The following is a 5,920-nucleotide window of genomic DNA, read 5'->3' as shown; positions in this document are numbered from 1 at the left end:
TGGGTATGCGAAGTCAGTCTTGACTGACATGTCTGAGTAATTCTCTCCTCTATGTTCTTCCTCACCAGAGCGGTGCTCCATTTACCTGCGCTGTAGCAAGGTGAGATGGAGCTTTTCTCTCCTGCCCGATTGGTAAGTGAGAGTTATATACTCTTATGAGATATTGGTGTACGTTTTTTTTAGACACTATGAGTGCAAGTAATTGAAACTATTCTGCTGCACGATATGGTTGATTAAATATAAGAAAAAGTTCTCAATCCACTCACTAACTGTATGTATGTTAAATTGTTTGTCTTTCTTTGTATCTGACATTGTGTTTCCTGTCCATTTTGCTTGGGAACCACCAGCCAGGGGATTGATGTTACCTAGGATACCCAGGTGATAAATGTACTTCTTTTTTATATATATATCACTACCTTTGAGCAGTAGGGACTATCGGTCCTGATGAAAGCAGCGGATACCTTTTAGGCTCCACAAGCCTGCAGAAACATGTTGACCCGACACAATAAATTGTAGCTATTTGTTGAAACTACTATTGTTGTACTCATTTTATTGTCTTGGAAGCTGAGAGGTTTTCATTAAAATATTTTTTGCCTCTTATCTATCCAATTTTAGTCTCTTTAGCACTTTTTAAACTTTATTTAAGGGCCTGCAGATACAATCCATATGTTTTATAGCTGCGATGAACTAAACACCGTAATAAAGCAAATGGAATCTTTCTTAAATGCAGCTGTAGAATGCCCTATAAATATCTGCTACGTTAATGTTACTAGGGTGTGATGAAAGCTTACTGTGTGGTCATCATGCGAGCAAATTCCTCTTTATGGCAATAGCGGTAATGAGACTTCTTATTTCCACCCATTGGAAAGATGCAGATCCCCCACGGTTTCAAGCTTGGATTGGCCACATACTAGCAATATACCATCAAGAAAAATAACTTTATAAATGCAAAGGTCGAGGTGCTCGAAAACGGGGTAGAATAATTTGGGCTCCGCTTAAAAAGTGGATTGACGATCAAACCAGTATGTAACGGAGTATAGGGTTTATAAAGGTGACAAGAAGATTCAATCGACAATAATGCTCGGTTAGCCTTTTCTCTCATTTGTTTTCTGAACGTTTCCTTTTATCTTGTTTCTCTGTTTCTTCTTCTTTTTCTCTGCCCTCTTCATGCAGGGATTGTATATCATTGTTTAAATATGTATTTGAGATGTATCTCTTTCTATATAGAAACAAAAATTACAACATAGGATAGATATTATAAGATATATATGTACGATATATTGACAAAATTGTTTTTGCATATCCTCTTCAATAAAATAAATAAAATAAATAAAAACGAAAAATAAGGAAAGGAAGGAAAGAAAAAACAAGGAGAGCAACAACAATTCAATAACAATCCCACTCTTTCGAGACCTCCATCAATATGGGTCCATCTGCTAGGCTGGCAGTCATCTCGACACTGCAGCAGGGAATGAAAAGGGAGCTCCGCTGTGCTAGAAATAAACATGTATTAAACTCTGTGTCACCTCTGTCAGGCTGGTTACCAGGGGCACAGTACTAGTCAGGCCAAGCCTCAGCATAGGACAAACCTCCTCCATCCGGGGGATCAATCACCCTCATTGTCCGATGTACCACTCTGTCCTTGAAGTTGTTTCTTGTTCTCTGCGACTCTCAGATACTGATGGCTGTGCATGCAATTCTGTCACAGTACTAAGTCGATGTCTCGAGATGGTGTTTGAGCTGTTTGTGGACCTAGGCTGTAACTGATGGGTCTCGTCTCCTGCAGGAAGCTCAAAACCCAATATGGCATGCACCCCTTCCAAAGTCCAAACTGCATGTGTTTTTTGGATTCCAAACAAAGATTAGTCGAAAAGAATGACCCCACCTATATCAAATTCCCTTCTAACGTAAGAAGGCTGTTGCTTGTTTCATTGTTTTGTGTCACTGGAGGGTGAGAGGTGAAAGGTCTTGGAAAATATACACCTTTGCGCCTTCAGAGTTTATCAAATGGAAGTCTCGGACCATCCTCATTATCAAGTTCTTTTTTTTATATGAGAGAAGACAGGATGTCCTGTGGCATGCCTGAGGTCCTTGCAGGGCAACCCACTCGGTGAGTATGTTCAAGAGGAATATTCTTGTCTCCTAGTTCCGGTTCAATATGATTGAAGGGCTTTGTCATATAGTCTTCCAGCTTCCTGGCATCTGCCTGAAGGGGCATACCCCTGATATGAATATTGGACCGGCGAGACATGTTTTCCAAGTCCTCCAGGGGATTGTACAGTTCTTAATTTTTGTCTCTTATTTCAAGAAGCTTGCAACTGTGGTCTTGAAGTTCTTCATTGTGCTGGTTGCCAAAGTGTTCCATGAATCCACATGATCCCCCAACTCAACCAGGTCCACCTTAATGTCATTAATATTTGCTGTGACATCCTGTCTGAGTACCGCAATATCATCTCGTAAATTACCAAATAGTTGCTCCAGGAATGTGCAGGTCCCTGGTTCCTCCGATGAGCAAGCATCAACATCAGGGTCTGTGGCATGAGCAGGAGGCATTTGCTGCATGTCAGAAGGAGTAACTACACTTTTAGTGGGGGGTTTATTTAGTAACTCCTTAATGGAGGCGTCCCTTTTTGATTGATTGTCGGCCATCTTGATCAAGTATAAGTTCAACAGAGTTCCCAACCTGATGCTTAAGGACCTGTTCCAAGATGTAGTCTTCCAGGGGCCTATTTGCATCCCCCAGTCAGGCAATCACCGGTCTAAGGTTTAAAATCACCCCCAACTCAACATAGGCCTGACAGCCAACATCAAAGTTTCTCAATGGATGAGCCAAGTAGCTCCACAGCACGGGCCATAGTGTGGGCCACAGCCTTAACACAATGCTTAGGCCTGGGCTGCAAGGGGACCACAAGAGAACATGGGCGAACCACAAATTGAGTGTCTGATCGTCTGTTGGGTGCGACTTTGCCGGCTGAGGGCTACAATATAATATGCTGCCCACTTCGCTAAGTCCTAGGTCTCAGGTCATCCTCATGACCCCTCCCCATAAGCGGGACCCAGGGAGGGTGCACCAGCTGAAGGGTGCACCAAGGAAAGAAAACTGCAGTTAAGGAGGGTGAGTAGCCCCAGGTATACTGCTGTGCATCTACTTCACGTACCAACAGGCTGGCGTTCAATAACGTTGTCCTCCATGTCCTTCTACGGGGTCCTGTCACCAGGTCTCACCCAGGCACGCTGCTGCAGGGCTTCCGTTTATAGCTTGGCAGTCAAGACTCCTCCTCCGTTGCAGGACTGTCACATTGATACACAGGACCACTGGTCCCATTCAGATGTAGCATTGAAAGAAGCCCCAAAATATATGATGCACTTCTCCACAGGCCACAGGTTCAAGCTTTGGAAGCCTCCCCTAGTTTGCATCCTGCGGCAGCGGCCACCTTGAGGCTTTTTACTTCAGGACCATTTCATCCCTGCCGGCTTTCTATAACATGCAGAAGATTTAGAGTTCTCAAACTGCGCCCAGGGCATGAGTGCATTTTCTGCCACTAATCAGCCATTTTCTCGGCACTGGTGCCAGCGTGGATGAGGTTACTAGGGCCTAACAGAGCAGGGCTCCACCAAAGAGCTACTGCTCCACCACCATCTTAGCCACACTACTCCATGTGTTTTTTAATTGATATGGATGATGTTATTACCCCTGGTTCCATGTCTGGTGAATGGGATGTTATGACTGTTTCTGATATGCTATAATACACTGTGTTTGAGAAGTAAGATGTGTATTCGAATTCTACAAATTATAGTGATATGTTCTGTTTCCATTATTATGCACAGCACTATTTGCATGGAGCTAGTACTGTTATGTTTCATAATGTATCCCAATCCAATCCCAACACTGGGAGATCTGGAGTCTGATTGCCGATTGCCGAGATCAGAGATTGAGGGAGGGGCCACGCTGTGAGTCGATGCTAGTCGCGCTGGAGGCTGCTTCGTGCTGCAGCCCCTCTTCATCGCAGAGGCAGGCAGAGGCGGTTTAACGAAGATCCAACGGAGCCCGGTAGTGGCGTGTTGCGGTCGGTTGCTGGTTGCAGAGCAAGGGGCATCGAACATTGAACACCGGGCCTCCGCACAGCCGCACCACCACACCACTGTGGCACCGCACTGCCGCTGCTTGTTGGTCGAACGCTGCCTGACGGGGGACCCGCTCCCGCCCCCTCCTCCTTGACGGCTGACGGCTGCCGTTCCAGAGCTGTTTCCAAGTTTGACCGCCACACCTCTGCACCGCCGCTGGAGCTGGAGCTGCGGCTTCCTGATTTGTAGCAGGAGCTGTCAAGGCTTGGGAGAAAGTAAGTAACAGAGCCACAGCGCTCTTCCTTGCAATTGAGGTAGTAAGGAGTGCAGGGGCAGGGGAAGGACGCTAAGAACAGCGAAAGGAACCCCTTGAAAACCCCTTAGAAACCCCCAGAAGTGCCAAGATCGCCGCTTATAAGGAAGTGCTGACCTGCAAATCGTTCTCTAATATGAGTGACGTAAATCTGATTGAAATCCTTGAATCGTTAGAAGGGAAGGGACAGGAAAAGGATCATCTAACCCCCAGCCCAATGAAAAGAACCCCACAAAGAAGAGCCACATTGGTTTCGTCGACTCCCCTAAGCCCTCAGGGACAAGACGCTCAGTATACAGAGCTACCGGAGGCTGGTCATAGCCCCATAACAATCAAGCAACCAATTCTCTCGTCACCAATAACCATCTCCTCCGGAAATGGGTCAAGCTCCAGGTTGGTCGCCCAGCGCAGCACACCGAGACAACTACAACATGCAATGGGCTCAAACACTGATCCATACCCTTGAACAATCTATAAAAGTATTAAACTTTCAGTCAGATAAAATGGATGTGCAAATCGACCTTATTAACCTCATTGCCAGTCACATTTCAGGAGTAAACACAAAATTAGACCTAATAACATCGTAATTAACAAAAAGAGAAATCCTGGATCAGCAACGAGATCAAAATAATCAACTATCCTCATGCTACTGCGGCCCAATAATTGAGAAACTGGCAACCCTTCCGGAACTTTTAAAAGACGTTCTGGGGCAGCAAAACAATCTTATAATAACAAGTGCCATGGAATATCTCAAAAACCTGTCATTCAAGAGGCAATTGAATATCTCCCTAAAGCCAACAATGAGGGACCAAAAAATACCAACGAAGCACCATCTAAATTAGAACTTGAGACACAACTAAATCAAAGCGAACAACAACTAGTGGCCCTTCAGCCAACAGCAATGGCGGGAGTCAAACCTACAAAATGGGAAAGAAAGCGTGCGAGGAAAGCTAGGCTTAAAGGCTTAAATATAACAAAACAATCTAGCTCTGCCCCGGTCAAATTATTTCCACTCTTTGCAGCAAAAACACCCATGGAAAAGAAAAAAACACTACCCTCCTGGAACCCTTGAAAGTGACCAAGCCCATTCTATTCAGTTCTCCTTCTCAAAGAGTCAGGGCCTTAGCCATATTGCCAAACCTCAAACTTCCCCTCAAACCAATCAAGGTGCCGGAAGCCCACCACCAGAGGACAAAGCCATCGAAAATGCAACCCCGGCCGTGCAGCAACAAGGTAAAATAACATCATCTGACACGGAAGAGGGTGAAGCAGTACATAGAAAAAACCGGCAATCAGTGGGAAATAGAAGCCCAAGGAGCAGCAAAGGCGCAAGTATTCAACAATGCGCAATTCAACAAGCAGTAACAAACAAGGGGCCTGACGTAGAAAAGTATAATCAACCTTCGGCGAATATATTGGATGCTCCAATGTCATTCAACCCTCAAAACCTCCCCAAATTTATCGCTGTTACAATAAGGGGAAAGGATCGCCACTGTAAGCTTCTTAACCAGGATCAAGTGGAGCCACAAACAGGGAAAGTGG

The sequence above is a fragment of the Lissotriton vulgaris genome, chromosome 3_1, assembly GCF_964263255.1.
Source record: "Lissotriton vulgaris chromosome 3_1, aLisVul1.2, whole genome shotgun sequence".
Lineage (NCBI taxonomy): Eukaryota > Metazoa > Chordata > Amphibia > Caudata > Salamandridae > Lissotriton > Lissotriton vulgaris.
Note: the sequence above shows the minus strand (reverse complement) of the source record.